Consider the following 18,384-nt stretch of genomic DNA (forward strand, 5'->3'; position numbering starts at 1 on the left):
TTTCATCCCTAGCTGAGGATGATCCCTTGGAAGAGGAGATGGCAACCTGCTCCAGTATTTTTGCCAGGAAAATTCCATGGACAGAGGAGCCTTGCAAGCTAAAGACTATGGGGTCGCAAACAGTCATACAAGATTGAGTGACTGAGCGTAATATTCCTCTGTACATATGTACCACAACTTCTTTATCCATTCATCTGTTGATATCTGTACATATCTAGAAAGTACCACTGACATATATATACTACCAATAGATACATAGTAGGAAGCTGCTATATAATACAGGAAGGCCAGCTTGATGACTGAAGGGAAGGGATTGAGGGATGGGAAGGAGGCTCAAGAGGCAAGGAATATATATATATATATATATATATATATATATATATAGTTGATTTGAATTATTATATTACAGAAACAACAATATTGTAAAGTAATTATCCTCCAATTAAAAAAGAATTAAATTATAAATGAATATATGAATGAACAAACTGATAAATGAATGAGATTCTAGAAGTAAAAGCCCTGAAAGAAGAGGGCAAAATCCGTGGCCTCAAGCATCTATGCAAGAAAGGTGCAGATCCTGAAAGGCAAATATAAATGGATCAATAATAAAAAATAAAATTTTAACAATGCTAGTGATTTTCATTGTATCTTCAACAAAGAGGAGCTGAAATTTTTGCCAATGCATTCACTATATATATTCTAAATACTATTCTTGGGTTAACAGTAGTTCATTCTCACTAAAGAATATTTATTTTAATTTAAAAAAACATTTGATTGTCAGTATCAATTAAATTTTCAAAAATTATTAATACATATTTTAGCCATTATCTTCAAAAGGATCTAAGTGAAAGTGAAGTGTTAGTCATGTCCTATTCTTCACGATCCCATGGACTGTAGCCCAAGAGGCTCCTCCATCCACAGAATTCTCCAAGCAAGAATACTGGATTAGGTTGCCTTTCCCTTCTCCACGAGATCTTCCAACCCAGGGATCAAACCCAGGTCTCCTGTGTTGCAGGCGGATTCTTTACTGTGTGAGCCATCAGGGAAGTCCTTCAAAAGGACCTATGACTTGAAACCCTAGCACTCAGAGTGGACAAAACTAGGAAAGGAGTAGCTGTCTAGAATACCATTTTTACATTTTTTTTACGTGGTCTATAGTTATTTCTCATGCATTAGCACAGTCCATTGTGCAAACATGATAACAATCACTTCTTTAGCATGGCAGGAAGCAATCAACCAATCAGAATCAGCAGAGTGAGTTGGACAGTGTATTTTGAAAAGCTGGAAACAAGCAAGGTCTTTCTTAGTTTTTCCACAAAAGATGGGAGATCTTGGGATTGGCCTGCTCCGGAGGTACCCAGGACACTTGACTGAGAGGATGCACAATTCAAAGTGAAAGCTTTAAGAATTCAGATGTTAACTCACCACAGTAGGAAGTATCTTTAACTTCTGCAGCAGTTTTTAGCTCAGTGTTTAAAATTGAGTGAATTTAAAAATTGATTCTCATGTATATCATCAAAACCTAGGCTCCCAGCTAGAATTTTGTACAAAATAAAATTTGGTTATTTATTGTTTCATTCACTTAAGAAAGAAAGGAAATCAAAAGCACATTTACATAATGGAAATGTTCTCACTGGTAACTAAACATAGTTTATTGTTTATTAACAAAATAATTAAGGATGCAAATAATATCTCCATGCCATCTGCCTCAGGGATCTCTTTATTGAAGGCTCATTATTTTCTGGGGCAGAGGCTTTGCCATAAAAGAGATCGCATGAAGAAATGCAGAATTGCAAAAAGAAATGCACACACTGTCTGTGCATTCACAAAATCTGTCACTGTGTATGCCATCATGTCAATGATATAAGCAAAACTGTATGGAAAATTGTGGTGTGTACAGTAACAGTCAAGTAATGAACGCAAATTTTATATGTACATTGGTGTCTGCACAATGCAAAGATGTTCTATGCAAAGATACAAGGGAAATATCTTATTGCATAAGCAATGATTTCTAAGCGAGGTCCACATGAAAGTGTAGAAACATGAGGCCATTTTCCCCAGTGACATACCATGATAATTGAGACAGATATTTCTACTGACTTGAAGTGGAAAATCGCCTTATATCTCCACTTTTCAAATTTGCACACTCAGTCTCAGACTAGTTTTGGAGCAATTCCAAATGTTTGAAAACATAGGTTACAAAGACTTTCTCTGCTAAACTAAAGTTCTGTTTTTTTTTTTTTTTAGAGAGAAGATGCAAAGAGATTATGCTGAAGATCAATATAGTTAAGTATAGTAAATATATCCTTTAGATAAAATTCAAATGTCTTTTATGAGTTCTCTGATCTTCCCCATAACTCATGCATAATAAGTAACTTCCTCCTCTTCGGTCAGCACGTTTTGTGCACATTTTTTAAAATTTCAATTGTAGTCTCGGTTCCTGGATAGCAGCAGGCATCATGTCATTACCAAGTTCACGCTTAGAATTCTTATTATCAATTTGAAGGTATATAGTATCATAACAGGCTCTTTCAATAAATACTTTCTGTAACTACAGAGTCTATTTTAGTAAAGAGGAAAGGTTTTTGGCATTGGTACACCTGGCAACATGAAACTCTCACCAAAAATGTAGTGGGTGCATTTTGATACAAATAGAAAATATTTATAGTAGCCCCATCTTCTTAGGCTCTGAATCAGTAGAGAAACAATACTAGGACAGAGATACATAACAAATGGGACTTAGAAATACAGTTGATTTTAGTACGATCTTCTATAAATGTGATCTTCCTATACATAAACTCATCAGCTTTCCTTGCAAAGAACTTAATGGGTTTTTCCATAGGGCAAACTTGAAATTGGCTGTTCTAGCAATGGAATAGAATGATAGGAAAAAGGAAATAAAAAACTGTATCAAAACAAAACAGGACCAAAAGTTTTATTTGTCCTCATAGAGTTAACATGTTCCTCTTTCATGAAAAATGTCTCCCATCTTCATGACCACCACATCATTAATTTTGACTCTTCAAAATAGATTTAAATCTATGGCTTGAAATTGAGGGAATATAGTATAACAGAAAGCCCACTGGATTATATTAAGGAAGGAATGAGTCCCTTTTTAGTGCTAAAATAAGACCACCACAGACGGGGTGTTTCTGTAGTTCTAGGTGACTGCAGCCCTGAAATTAATAGATGCTTGCTCCTTGAAAGAAAAGCTATGACGAACCTGGACAGTGTATTAAAAAGCAGAGACACTGCTTTGCCAACAAAGGTCCATACAGTCAAAGCTATGGCTTTTCCAGTAGTCATGTATGGATGTGAGAGTTGGACCATAAAGAAGGCTGAGCACCAAAGAATTGGCACTTTTGAACTACAGTGTTGGAGAAGACTCTTGAGAGTCCCCTGGACTGCAAGGAGATCAAACCAGTTAATCCCAAAGGAAATCAAGCCTGAATATTCTTTGCAAGGACTGATGATGAAGCTGAGGCTCCAATACTTTGGCCACCTGATGCAAAGAGCCAACTCACTGGAAAAGACCCTGATGCTGGGAAAGATTGAAGGCAGGAGGAGAAGGGGATAACAGAGGATGAGATGGTTGGATGGCATCACCGACTCAATGGACATGAATTTGAGTAAGCTCCAGGAGATGAGGACACAGAAGCCTGGTGTGCTGCAGTCCATGGGGTCACAAGGAGTCAGACGTGACTGAGCAACTGATAAACACCAACAGAGTTTGGCAAGTCTAAGATCAAGGGGCTGGCAGATTCTGGGTCCAGTGAGAGCCATCTTTCTGGGTCATAGATGGGCATCTTCTCCCCTGTGTTCTCATGTGGTGGAAGAGGTGAGGGCCATCTCTCTCTGGGGCCCCTTTAACCCTTTAAAAGTGCACTAATGTCATCATGGGTGTCTCAAGTGGCTCAGTGGTGAAGAATCTGCTTGCCATTGCATGAGACACCAGAGACACAGGTCCAATCCCTTAGTCAAGAAGATCTCCTGAAAGGGGAAATGGCAAGCTGCTTCAGTATTCTTGTGGGGGAAATCTCAGAGACAGAGGAGCCTGTCAGTCTATGTGGTCACAAAGAGTCAGACACGACTGAATGACTGAGCACAATGTCATCATGAGGGCACTCTGATGACCTAAGCACCTCCTAGAGACCCCAGATACCATCGCACTGGTGAGGTTTCAACGGGTGAATTTCAGCAGAACACAAACATTCAGTTTTTGGCAGGCTCTGCATCAAGTTACAAATAAGCCTGTGTTTTCATGTGGAATATGGTGTCTGAATGATAAGCATAAACATTTTGATTCAGTCATAATAAAGATTCAAAGAAAAGTTGTGGTAGTTTTTAATGAGGATCTCTATAACAAGAAGACATAATATTTCTGGCATAAGTGCTTTGATAAGTAATGTTCTTGTGATTTGGTCAGCCATCTCATCCACAAAACATCACATAAGAAAAATACTTTAAACTCAATGATTGCAGGAGTCAAGCAAGAGCAGTTTTAGAGACAAGACTGGATGAGAAAGGTATCTAATGTACTTTTAAAAATCTGTATTTTTGGTCAATTTTCTCCATTTTTCTTTTTATTTATTGACATACAATCTTTTTATTTATTAAAGAAGCAAGAAATGAAGGCATTCAATGGCTAACTAGACAGTTTTTGATGAATTCCTCTCAAACATTATCTTCAACTTTATCATCACCAGAGTTTACAAAAATGGTTGTTGTAGGAAATAGAATATTCATATTTCAAACTACAAATGAACACCAGTTTTGTATTAATGAATTTTATCAATATAAAGAAAAAAATCCACAACTCACTAGCTTTAGGGTACTTGCCCTAATATCTATAATATACACTTTCTCTAGTATTTCTGAAAGCATAAGATAAACAACTTCTGATCAAATCACAATGGTAACTTTGTTAAAACAAAATGTTGGGAAAAATGCCATTGTAACTGGTACATGAAGAATAATTCTAAGGGAATACAGAAGCTAATAGCAGAAGTGAAAAAGAAATCATAGGTGACTTGGTTTAAGGCTGTATTGGCAGTGGGTGCAGAGTGAAGTGATGGATGGGAGGGTTGATAGAACAGGCTGCTGGCATGGACTTCAGGGTCAGGGTGAGTGGCAGCAATGGCAAGGAAAAGGAAGAATCAAGAACGGCTTCTAGAGATTTGGCTTGAGGGAATTAGAGTGTGTTCTGTGTCAATTCCCAAGACTAAAAGACAAACAAACAACAAAAACATATTAGAGAAACACATTTGGGGAAGAAAATCAGGAGTTGTGTTTTCACTTTAAATTTGAGACGTCTAGTAGACAGTCAAGTCAAGATTCCAAGTAGCAAATATGCATCTGGATCTCTGGAAGAAGTCAGGAATTAGGATAGAAATAAAGAAGTCATGGACTTCCCTTGTGGTCCAGTGGTTGAGAAGCCACCTGCCACCTATAAGGGGACATGGGTTCAATCCCTGGTCTGGGCAGATTCCACATGCTGCAGCTGAACCCATGAGCCACAAGTACTCAAGTCCATAAGCTCTAGGGCTCATGTGCCCCAACTAGTGAAACCTGCACACCCTAGAGCCCTTGCTCTGCAACAAGAGAAGCCACCTCAATGAGAAGTCTGCACAACACAACTAGAGAGAAGCCCCCTCACACCGCAACTAGAGAAAGCCCTCGTGCAGCATCAAACACCCAGGGAAGCCAAAACAAATAAATAAATAAAAGCCATCAGTATATGGATGATATTTAAAGATGACATTAGAATGAAATGATCTAGTGAGAGAAGTGAGGAGGCTCCAGAATGCCAGAGGACAGGCAAGATTTGATAAATATTTATAGAAAAAGGAAATAGAAAATCCAAGTGAGGTAGGAATAAAACTAGGAGAGTATGGTGCTATGGAAAACCAAATATAAAAGCTTATCTAGAAAGAACTGTTTAGTTATATACAGATTTTTTGAGACAAAGTGGCATCGTGCTTTTTTCTAGAGTCAAAATATCATCATGCTTTCAGTCTATTAAATCTACCTTGCCAGCACTGAAATATTTTTTCCTGTGAGCAACTCTTATTGCTCACCACTATTCTCTCTCTTGATGGTCTTTGTTCCATTATGTCACTATTTAAAATCAACTGAAAATGAGAACATCTAAAATTTTATATATGAGGGTCAGTTAGGAAATTTTGGACAAAGCAATTGTATAGAATGTTTTGTTACTAACAGATATAATAACAAATATCATTTTCAAATTATTTATGAAAAGAATGGAATATTCCTCAATTAAACTAATATACATTGATTAAAAATAAGTAAAATTATGAAAAATATGGTCCAGGATTAATATAAAATTTCTCATCTTTACTAGTTCTATTTATCATTATTTTTTAAAGTAAAATAGTTTATCACCATGGTTTTACCTTTTTGCATGACAACTAGTGTTGTTAAATATTTTATACACACACAAATAATAAAGCTTCTAACTGAATAATCTCTATGATTCTTGTCTATTGACTTATCGATATCTTAATGATTTTCTTATCTTATTTAGTAAGCTTTTTAAAAATAACAGAGATGCTGTTCTTTCTACTCTTATCCATATACATAAAATGCTAATTTTAAAAAGTATACATTCAATGATCTTATATAATAATAGATTTGAACATTCTCAATTTACCTGTGTTTATAAACAAAGTCTTGGAGAGTTTAGACACCCCTCCCAAGGTGCAGAGAACAAAAGGGTAGAAATCATTTCGACTCTTGATGATTCTGATTGCAAAGCTCATGCTTTCTTTCTCCATGAAAACAATATTTTCATATGGGCTATTAGAATAAAAGCAAACTGTTGTAACTTTAAACTCTTGACATATATCTTTTGTTATAAAATGTGGTTTCAGTCAATAAAGAAACATGAAAAATATGTTAAACAGGGAGTAATAACAAAAATACTTTGACTTTCTTAAAAAACTGAAAGTAAAGGGATTCTATGAACTTATTAATAGGCAAATCAAATCCTTTTAAAAATTAATGATGTGTCACTAGTTTAATACTAAAATAAAGGCAAGAAGCATCATGCTTCATTAGGAACATGGTCACCTGTTATTATTTGAATTTGGGGTTAAAGATGAATCATTCTCACCATCTATTGACAGAAAACTTGCCAATTCAATGCAACTATTAAAACCATCAGTACAGGAACTAATAAGGATATCTAATACATAATAAATATTTATAATAAATAATAATATCTTAATAATAATATGAGGAAAATGATATTATAAGCTCATGAGGAAAAATAGAAAATATAGCAATGCTTAATTATATTACTAAATTTAGTTCTAAATTTTTTTCTACTCTCTCAAAAGTTTTAAATGTACATGCTGCTGATAAGGACATATAATTTTATTTAATATAATTAATATAATGCTGTATGGATAGACTTATGGATAAGATTCTTATGGATACAAGAATGTTTTTATGATAAAGGCAGTATCATCTAACTTATCACATCTACTGAATTCCTGAAATTGCTACTACTCAGCAGTGAAGCAACATGGTGTGTGGTGTATTTGCTACAATCTTGTCAATAGATTAATAACAAGGCAAGATAAGAATGTGCACTTAGCACTAATTCATGGGAAACAGCATTTAGCATCTTAAAAACATGCTCTCAGAAGCTATGAAATTTCTTGACTCTAAACAGTTTGTGACTTCAATGAAATTATGGGTCACTGTATTGCAAGGTACACATTCAAAAACTGAAAAATAAAATAAATTTTTGAAAACATGAGACCAAATTACTTCTTTAAATTCATATATTTTTTCTTTAAAAAATATATACTCTAATTTCAGGAAATGTTACACTATGTCATACTAATAAGTTGGTGCATTATAAATTTTTTTTTACATAATAGGGGTTTGTGGGATATATCTGGTTGACCATAAGTGAATGTAAGATTCATCTTGGAGCTGGCTTTGCATAGCTAATCATTATTTATATATATTCCTGGTGGCTCAGATGGTAAAGAATCTGCCTGCAATGCGTGAAACCTGGTTTTGATCCCTGGGTTCAGAGTAGGAAGTAGGAAATGGAGTAGGAAATGGAAACTCCTTCTAGTATTCTTGCCTGGAGTATCCCCATGGACAGAGGAGCTTGGTGGGCTACAGTCCACGGGGTTACAAAGACACAAGTAAGCATTTAAGCATATACACACACACACACATATGTGTGTATATGGGATGCCCCAGTGGTTCAGGGGCAAAGAATCTGCCAGCAAAGCAGGAGACACAGGATACGAGAGTTTGAACCCTGGGTTGGGAAGATCCCCTGCAGGAGCACATGGCAACCCACTCCAGTATTCTTGCCTAGAAAATCCCGTGGATAGAGGAGCCTGGTTGGCTACAGTCCACGGGGTCACCAAGAGCTGCACACGAGCATGAAGTGACTGAGCACAGCACAACACACATCTATACATGTGTGTTTGTACATATATATATATATATATATATATATATATATATTTAAAATTATCCTTTAGGGTAGCTTTAGATTGTTAAGGCATCTGAATACAATGTGGGAGACCCAGGTTCGATCCCTGGGTTTGGAAGATCCTCTGGAGAGGGAAATGGCAACCCACTCCAGTATTCCTGCCTAGAAAATCCCATGGATTTTCGAGCCTGGTAGGCTACAGTCCCTGGGGTCACAAAGAGTCGGACACGACTGAGCGACTTCACTTCACTTACGTTGTTAAATACAATGAGTGTGGCTAAAGCCCATGCCTTCTTCTGTTCACCTATCCACTCACTGTTATCACTTCAAGGTTAACTTTCTTTTCAGAGTGCTGATTCTCCTGCAATCCCAACAAATTCTACAGATTGTTTATTGTCAGGAAACATTTAACAGGAGGCTTCCTGTGTGCTGTTTTGGATCTGTCAGGAATTCTTTGCTCCTTATAAATTCCTCAGGAATTAAGAGGAGAGGCAAGCTTCTCCCAGGACTGAGGAATCCAGGCATTTCCTTCATTAGTGTTTCTTTATGGTGGTAAGTACGCTCTTCCTTCTTGTGAACCATATGGTAAAAGTAATTGTTTACAAATCTCTCTCTTTAATATGGATTGCCTATGTTTTGTAAGTCTGGAATTTTAATCTTTATCTTTGCTGAGAATAACTACTTTGTAAGACAGTCTATATGCCCACACCATGTTGATTAAAACACCTTTGCTCCATCAGAGCTCTGGTCCCCATGTCTTTCTCTGTCTCTCTGTCTCTCTGTCTCTCTCTCTCTCTCTCTCTCTTTTTCAGGCTGATCCCCTGGAGCGCAGAGGCTCTCTGAGTTCACTTTCCTGCCCGGGCTTCTAAGACCCTCTTGAGAAGGTGCTCTGCGCCTTCACCACATCGAGAGGGTGCCTGAGGCCTTCGTGAACAGAGCAAGTCCCGTGCAGGGGCTTTATTGGCTTTCTGTGTAAACCAAGGAATAGCAGCCTCTTTCTCTCCTTTACTTTCTTATCGTCGACTCTGGACCACCAAGTTCCAGTCAATTAAAGGACCTCAACAGTTTATGGATGAATACTAATCATTAATTGGATGGCTAGTTTTGCAAAACTAAATAACATGGGATCCACAGACTTGGCCTACAGTTTGTGATCTCTTTTTAGAACTGCTACGTGTCCGACTTTGCGACACCCAGACTGTGCCTGCGACCCCCAGACTGTGCCTGCGACCCCGCCAGGCTCCTCTGTCCACAGAACTGCTCTTATTCAAACACAGTGAAAGAGTTCTATATTACTGTTTTTTTTTTTTTCCTCTCTACATTTGCTTCTTATTTACAGTGTGATAAGCATTGAGCTAAGCGGTTGTGATGACCGGTGCACTAAGCACAGCCGAGAGGAGCTACCCCACGTCTGAGGTCAGGGGCAGAAGCCAGGAGGACCCCATGCCCAAAGGGTGGCGGTCAAGAGGAGCTACCCCACGTCCGAGGTCAGTGGGGGCAGCCGATAGGAGCTACCCCAAGTCCGAGGTCAGGGGCGGCAACGAGAGGAGTTACCCTGCATCTGGGGTCAGGGGCGGCAGCCGGGAGGAGCAACCCCACGCCCGAGGCCAGGGGCAGCGGCCGGGAGGACCAACCCTACATCCAAGGAGCCGTGGCTGCATGGGCACAGGAGGGCCTAGAGGAGCTATCCCACGTTGAAGGTCAGGAACGGCGGCGGTGAGGAGATACCTCTCGTCCAAGGTAAGGAGCAGGGGCTGCACTTTGCTGGAGTAGCCGTGAAGAGATACCCCATGCCCAAGGTAAGAGAAACCCAATTAAGATGGTAGGTGTTGCAAGAGGGCAGACACACTGAAACCATATTCACAGAAAATTAGTCAATCTAATCACACTAGGACCACAGCCTTGTATAACTCAATGAAACTAAGCCATGCCTGTTGGGCAACCCAAGATGGGCAGGTCATGGTGGAGAGATCTGACAGAATGTGGTGCACTGGAGAAGAGAATGGCAAACCACTTCAGTATTCTTGCCTTGAGAACCCCATGAACAGTATAAAAAGGCAAAATGATAGGATACTGAAAGAGGAACTCCCCAGGTCAGTAGGTGCCCAATATGCTACTGGACATCAGTGGAGAAATAACTCCAGAAAGAATGAAGGCATGGAGCCAAAACAAAAACAATACCCAGCTGTGGATGTGACTGGTGACAGAAGCAAGGTCCGATGCTGTAAAGAGCAATATTGCATAGGAACCTAGAATGTCAGGTCCATGAATCAAGGCAAATTAGAAGTGGTCAAACAAGAGATGGCAAGAGTGAATGTTGACATTCTAGGAATCAGTGAACTAAAATGGACTGGAATGGGTGAATTTAACTCAGATGACCATTATATCTACTACTGCAGGCAGGAATCCCTCAGAAGAAATGGAGTAGTCATCATGGTCAACAAAAGAGTCTGAAATACAGTACTTGGATGCAATCTCAAAAACGACAGAATGATCTCTGTTCGTTTCCAAGGCAAACCATTCAATATCACAGTAATCCAAGTCTATGCCCCAACCAGTAATGCTGAAGAAGCTGAAGTTGAACGGTTCTATGAAGACCTACAAGACCTTTTAGAACTAACACCCAAAAAAGATGTCCTTTTCATTATAGGGGACTGGAATGAAAAGGTAGGAAGTCAAGAAACATCTGGAGTAACAGGCAAATTTGGCCTTGGAATATGGAATAAAGCAGGGCAAAGACTAATAGTTTTGCCAAGAAAATGCACTGATCATAACAAACATCCTCTTCCAACAACACAAGAGAAGACTCTACACATGGATATCACCAGATGGTCAACACCAAAATCAGATTGATTATATTCTTTGTATCCAAAGACGGAGAAGCTCTATACAGTCAGCAAAAACAAGACCAGAAGCTGACTGTGGCTCAGACCATGAACTCCTTATTGCCAAATTCAGACTTAAATTGAAGAAAGTAGGGAAAACCACTAGACCATACAGGTATGACCTAAATCAAATCCCTTATGATTATACAGTGGAAGTGAGAAATAGATTTAAGGGCCTAGATCTGATAGAGTGCCTGATGAACTATGGAATGAGGTTCATGACACTGTACAGGAGACAGGGGTCAAGACCATTCCCATGGAAAAGAAATGCAAAAAAGCAAAATGGCTGTCTGGGGAGGCCTTACAAATAGCTGTGAAAAGAAGAGAAGCGAAAAGCAAAGGAGCAAAGGAAAGATATAAGCATCTGAATGCAGAGTTCCAAAGAATAGCAAGAAGAGATAAGAAAGCCTTCTTCAGCGATCAATGCAAAGAAATAGAGGAAAACAACAGAATGGGAAAGACTAGGGATCTCTTCAAGAAAATCAGAGATACCAAAGGAACATTTCATGCAAAGATGGGCTCGATAAAGGACAGAAATGGTATGGACCTAACAGAAGCAGAAGATATTAAGAACAAATGGCAAGGATACACAGAAGAACTGTACAAAAAAGATCTTCATGACCCAGATAATCACGATGGTGTGATCACTGACCTAGCGCCAGACATCCTGGAATGTGAAGTCAAGTGGGCCTTAGAAAGCATCACTATGAACAAAGATAGTGGAGGTGATGTAATTCCAGTTGAGCTATTCCAAATCCTGAAAGATGATGCTGTGAAAGTGCTGCACTCAATATGCCAGCAAATTTGGAAAACTCAGCAGTGGCCACAGGACTGGAAAAGGTCAGTTTTCATTCCAATCCCAAAGAAAGGCAATGCCAAAGAATGCTCAAACTACCGCACAATTGCACTCATCTCACACGCTAGTAAAGTAATGCTCAAAATTCTCCAAGCCAGGCTTCAGCAATATGTGAACCATGAACTTCCTGATGTTCAAGCTGGTTTTAGAAAAGGCAGAGGAACCAGAGATCAAATTGCCAACATCCGCTGGATCATGGAAAAAGCAAGAGAGTTCCAGAAAAACATCTATTTCTGCTTGATTGACTATGCCAAAGCCTTTGACTGTGTGGATCACAATATACTGTGGAAAATTCTTCAGAGATGGGAATACCAGACCACCTGATCTGCCTCTTGAGAAATTTGTATGCAGGTCAGGAAGCAACAGTTAGAACTGGACATGGAACAACAGACTGGTTCCAAATAGGAAAAGGAGTTCGTCAAGGCTGTGTATTGTCACCCTGCTTATTTAACTTATATGCAGAGTACATCATGAGAAACGCTGGACTGGAAGAAACACAAGCTGGAATCAAGATTGCCAGGAGAAATATCAATCACCTCAGATATGCAGATGACACCACCCTTATGGCAGAAAGTGAAGAGGAACTCAAAAGCCTCTTGATGAAAGTGAAAGTGGAGAGTGGAAAAGTTGGCTTAAAGCTCAACATTCAGGAAACAAAGATCATAGCATCCAGTCCCATCACTTCATGGGAAATAGATGGGGAAACAGTGGAAACAGTGTCAGACTTTATTTTTCTGGGCTCCAAGATCACTGCAGATGGTGACTGCAGCCATGAAATTAAAAGACACTTGCTCCTTGGAAGGAAAGTTATGACCAACCTAGATAGCATATTTAAAAGCAGAGACATTGCTTTGCCAACAAAGGTTCATCTAGTCAAGGCTATGGTTTTTCCTGTGGTCATGTATGGATGTGAGAGTTGGACTGTGAAGAAGGCTGAGCGCCGAAGAATTGATGCTTTTGAACTGTGGTGTTGGAGAAGACTCTTGAGAGTCCCTTGGACAGCAGGGAGATCCAACCAGTCTATTCTGAAGATCAGCACTGGGATTTCTTTGGAAGGAATGATGCTAAAGCTGAAACTCCAGTACTTTGGCCACCTCATGGGAAGAGTTGACTCATTGGAAAAGACTCTGATGCTGGGAGGGATTGGGGGCAGGAGGAGAAGGGGACGACAGAGGATGAGATGGCTGGATGGCATCACTGACTCGATGGACATGAGTCTGGGTGAACTCCGGGAGTTGGTGATGGACAGGGAGGCCTGTCGTGCTGCGATTCATGGGGTCGCAAAGAGTCGGACACGACTGAGCGACTGAACTGAACTAATCTGAAGCAGTTTATTTCTTTAATACTTCAGCACAGCTCTAAGAAATGCATGTTATGCCGACTTAAAAGATGATGAAATTAAAAATTAGAGGGGTTTGGTGATTCTCCCTGGTTTGCACAGATGGCTAGGGGAGGGAGCCTGGAATCAGATCCAAGACTGTGAGATTCTAAACTCTGTGCCCAAGAGTCTATCAATATCAGTCAAAGTCTGCTGTGGATTTTGGTTTATTACCTAGTAATTTCTTTCATTTATATCTGGATGTAGCAGAAAAGAGTTTTTTCCTAGTAAAGGGAAAGAACTGAATAATAAGATGAAGTGTAAGAATGATAATTATATCAGAAAAATTAAAGTCAGGGGTGAGCAAAACCAAAAGTCTGCAATCTCTGTTCTCGGAAGGACATTTGAAGCTTAGACGGATAAAACCATCTAAGTTGAAATGAATTCTAGCCACACATTACCATTTAGTTTACATTCTTTGCAATGCTCTCGATCAATGCACAGAATCTTGTTATATTACATGAAATACAAATTGCAAATATCTATAGCAGAATTATTTGAAACATATAATGTTGTTGTCTTTGGGGTTTAATTTTGTATATTGTAAGGAGATGAAAATAAACCTCTAAGGCAGAAACACAATTGTATGCTTCAATGAATAAATTATATTAGGGAATGTACTTGAGAGATGGCAAGGAACATAAGACAGGCTGCTTATGTAATAAACTCGGTCTCCAATGAAAAGTAACAAACTTTGTAGGCTGCTGTAACAGCATCATATCAATAATTTTGCTATTTTCAAAGACACTTATTATCTCTCCACATTTAAAACCAAAATGAAAATGCAGTTTTCTGGAGGACCACTACCAGCAAGATCACGAGCAAATGTAATATACCAGAACAGAGAACCTGGATCTGAGAGATTCTTAATTACAAATGAAGGAGGGGGTCATCACTTTGGAGTTAAATTCCATCTAAGAATTCCATGAATATTGGGAAGACCCTACATCTCCATATGCCTTCAGCAACACTGTCCTGATAAAAAGGACAGGCACGCAGAAGAAAACACAGAGACAGAAAGAAGATACATCAGGAGAAAGAAGTGAAACAGGCATTGAGGGTGTGGAGGGAGGGAAGAGACATGATTGGCTCCCAGGTGTGGGTGGATTAAGGTAAATGGACTTGGTATAATTCTGTTAGGTGGTCACAAGGAAAGGCAGGCAGTGGTCATATTACAATTGCAAATCAATATAACATTTCCGGGAATAATTTCGGCAGTATTTCTCAAAGATCTTTAACATTCCTTTTCTTCGTCCTGCAATTTCATTCCAGGTGCTTTCACCCTCCATAAGTCTTTGCAAAGACTTATGCAGATAATGTTTATTACAGCATTAATACCTAATAACAGTGCATCATCTAATAATAGCTGTGGATGAATGTCACCTGACACATCAGGAAACAAAGGATGTTTCAGCCATCAAGCCCTCAGCACTGCAGTTGCCCGAGGACAGTGCACCCTGAGGGGGGTCAGGAGGGAAAACACAGGATACTGGCTTACAATAGTTAAGATGCATATGAAATGAATTATTTCAGTGAGCCCAGACTCTTGCATCTTCCCATGCACAGAAAAGCACTAAATTCATTGATCTGAAGTGTCTACTTTTCTTTAATTAAAATTAATCTTTTTGTATTCCCTACTACCTGTTTTTGTTGTTGTTTTCAAAACTCCTATATATCCTTGCTGCCCTCTTACCTCTTCAGAGCGGTCACTCAAGAGTTTTATGAGAGGTTGCCTTCTGGGCTTAAGTCCTCAGCAAGAGGGCTGAATAAAATGTAATTCTCAATTTCTAGGTTCTGCTTTTTTTTTTTTTTTCAGTTGTCATAGGGAATTGGTTTAATAAATATTATTAACAACATGTAAGACTATGGGCTCATGCTTATAAAATTATAAATAAGAAAATGACATTATGGATAATACACACTGTTATATTGTAGGATTCAAATTTTGCTTATAGAAATTGAACAAAATACAACAAAATATATCAGTAGTTAATCCCAGATTATAGCATTATGGTCATTTTAAATTTTCTTTCTTATTCCAGTTTAGTTTCCAAACTTTCTACAATGAGTATGTATGTAATATTTATATATATTAATTGCTATTAAACATGAATGAACAAAAGCTTTTAACATCCACTTAAAACTGAGGAAGATGTTTCGTTTACTTATTTATTTGTTGGTCTATTCTCTCATTTAACAACCACTTCTACAGTAACTACAATGTGCCAGCCATTATTCTAAACATTTCACAAATATAAACTAATCTTCCCATCAATTTTATACCTTTACAGGTATGTTCCAGGGCTGGAATTTGAAATCAGGGTGATTCTGAGAGTCCCTTGGACAGCAAGGAGATCAATCCAGTCAATCCTAAAGGAAATCAACCCTGAATATTCATTGGAATGACTGATGCTGCAGCTCTAATACTTTGACCACCTGAAGCAAAGAACTGACTCATTGGGAAAGACCCTGATGCTGGAAAAGGTGAGGGTAGGAGGTGAAGGGGATGACAGAGGATGAGATGGTTGGATGGTATCACTGACTCGATGAACAGGAGTTTGAACAAACTCCAAGAGATGGTGAAGGACAGGGAAGCCTGGTGTGCTGCAGTCCATGGGGTTGCAGAGTTGGACACAAATTGGTGACTGAACAGCAATAGACTCAGAACCTGTCTTAAGCACTACACTCTGCTGCTGCGTTCTGACTGGACCAGATAAAGGTGCCCATTTCAAGGGACGCTAATGTGGATCTTCCTCCAGACCAGTGGTTCCTCAGTTCGTTCTGTGCATATTTGATCAACAGGCAGATTAAGCTGAAAACAGAACAAATCCTGAGGCTACGCACATTTGTGATTATGTGCCTCATATGTATTGCAAGTATATTACTGAGATCTTTACCCACCCTGGCAGTCACAAAGACTTACCCTATTGTAACGGCTACTGTGGGATACATTATTAGTGTATTAACATAAAGCCCTTGACAGGCATTTGTAACACTCCTGGAGCAAAGAAGAGTGACGAGAAGTTGTCTAATTCACAACGGCATGCTGCTAAATGAGACTGACCTATCTTGTGTCCAAAAGGGCCTTAATTCCTGACTTACCAGAACCTGAAAATATGAAAACGTACAGCTTTAAATATTCTGGCCAGCTACATTTCTTTTTAAATTTCATTTCTGCTTCTTATTCTCATTCTCAAGTATAGTAGCCATGTTAGTCTGGGTTAATAATAGGGGACTGATACAAAAGTTCAAATTAACACAAAGCTTCTTCTATGGTGCAGACTCTCTATCCATTGCTCACCTTCTTTTTCCAATAATATTGACCCGACTTGCTCTGGTCAACTTTTCCTACTGGTTATGGTGGGGCTGCTTCCCTGTGGACTCAGAAATTAATATTATGATAGCTCTGTAGTACAGACTGTTGGGCACTAATGTTCCTTCCTAGGTATCCATCTTCCTCTTCCCTTCCTGCCCTTCTCCCACCTTCCTTCTTTCATTTGCTACTTTACTTCTTTGTAATAAGCAAACCTCAATTTTTTTCAGAGTCAGTGATCAATTTGATGTAAGCCTATCTTATGCTCAATGATTTGCTTGGCACTCTGAGTCTACAATAGCTGTTTCTCCATGATCCTGAGGGTTTAAACACAGGAAATGTGGGCTTTTAAGCCCATAAGCTGATTTGAAGAGTTACTGGTCACTAGCTCTTTTTTAGAGTTTCCCTGGTGGCTCAGACAGTAAAGAATCTGTCTGCAATGTAGGAGATCTGGGTTTGAGCCCTTGGTTGGGGCTCGAGAAGGGAGTACCCACTCCAATATTGTTGCCTGGGAAATCCCATAGACAGAGTATCCTGGTGGACTATGGTCTTCTCTAATGCTGATAATTGGTTCATATCTTTCTTTCCCTCCCCTAAGGACCCCAAACACTATTATTCCTTCCTGTATTCCACTGAGATGAGCTAGAGAAACCTTCTTTCATAAAGCCACTAACTGCCTACTCTCAGTCCTTCATGCCTCTCTTGTTTGAATCTTGAATTTCCATTCAGTGGAACTAAGAAAATGTTTCAGGGAGTGAGTGGTGCTGGTATCAGCAATGACTGGAGAGAATTAGAAGGATGCCGATGGGGGCTTATGGTACTGAACCTTCTTCAGTACCACGCGAGGTGGATTATGGGTAATAATTAGGAAGGAAAGATGGAGAACATCACTAAGACTAGGGTTCGTGTGACTCTGTCACTTTACGGACACTTAGACCAGAGGAGTGTTATTTCCTGTTAATTAAACCTCTTTATAAAACTTGCATAAAGTATAGCTAGAAGGAGTGTTTATGAGGCCTTTCTGTAAGATTTATTTTTCCAGGTGCTGAATGGAGATTAAAGCCAAGTGACATCTGTGACATTGGTATGTAATTATTTTTATATTTTGCTATATCCAAACTTGGCTCAGTGGTAAAGAATCCACCTGCCAATGCAGCAGATGTATGTTCAATTCCTGAGTTGGGACGATACCCTAGAGATGGGAATGGCAACCTACTCCAATATTCTTGCCTGGAGAATTCCATGGACAGAGGAGCCTGGCAGGCTATAGTCCATGGAGTCACAAAGAGTCAAACATGACTTAGTGACTGAACAACAACAATACCCAAGCTCATATATAACCAAGATTTGATGTGTTTAACGTATTTTACTTTGAATACTCAGAGCATTTCTTTTAATCTTTTACTTTAGTACATTTTTCCATCCAGAAGGAAAATACATATTTATCTCTCCTTCCTATAGATTAAA

At 39.0% G+C, this 18,384-nt stretch overlaps 1 protein-coding gene across 2 annotated transcripts in view; it reads right to left on the reverse strand.

Annotated features, from left to right (window-relative positions):
• Nucleotides 1–18,384, reverse strand: part of CNTNAP2 (contactin associated protein 2) — a 2,322,173-nt gene that overhangs the window by 1,586,395 nt on the left and 717,394 nt on the right. The window lies entirely within an intron of this gene.

The sequence above is a fragment of the Bos grunniens genome, chromosome 4, assembly GCF_055505025.1.
Source record: "Bos grunniens cultivar Pamir isolate PY7600 chromosome 4, Bosgru_T2T1.0, whole genome shotgun sequence".
In the NCBI taxonomy this organism is placed as follows: Eukaryota; Metazoa; Chordata; class Mammalia; order Artiodactyla; family Bovidae; genus Bos; species Bos grunniens.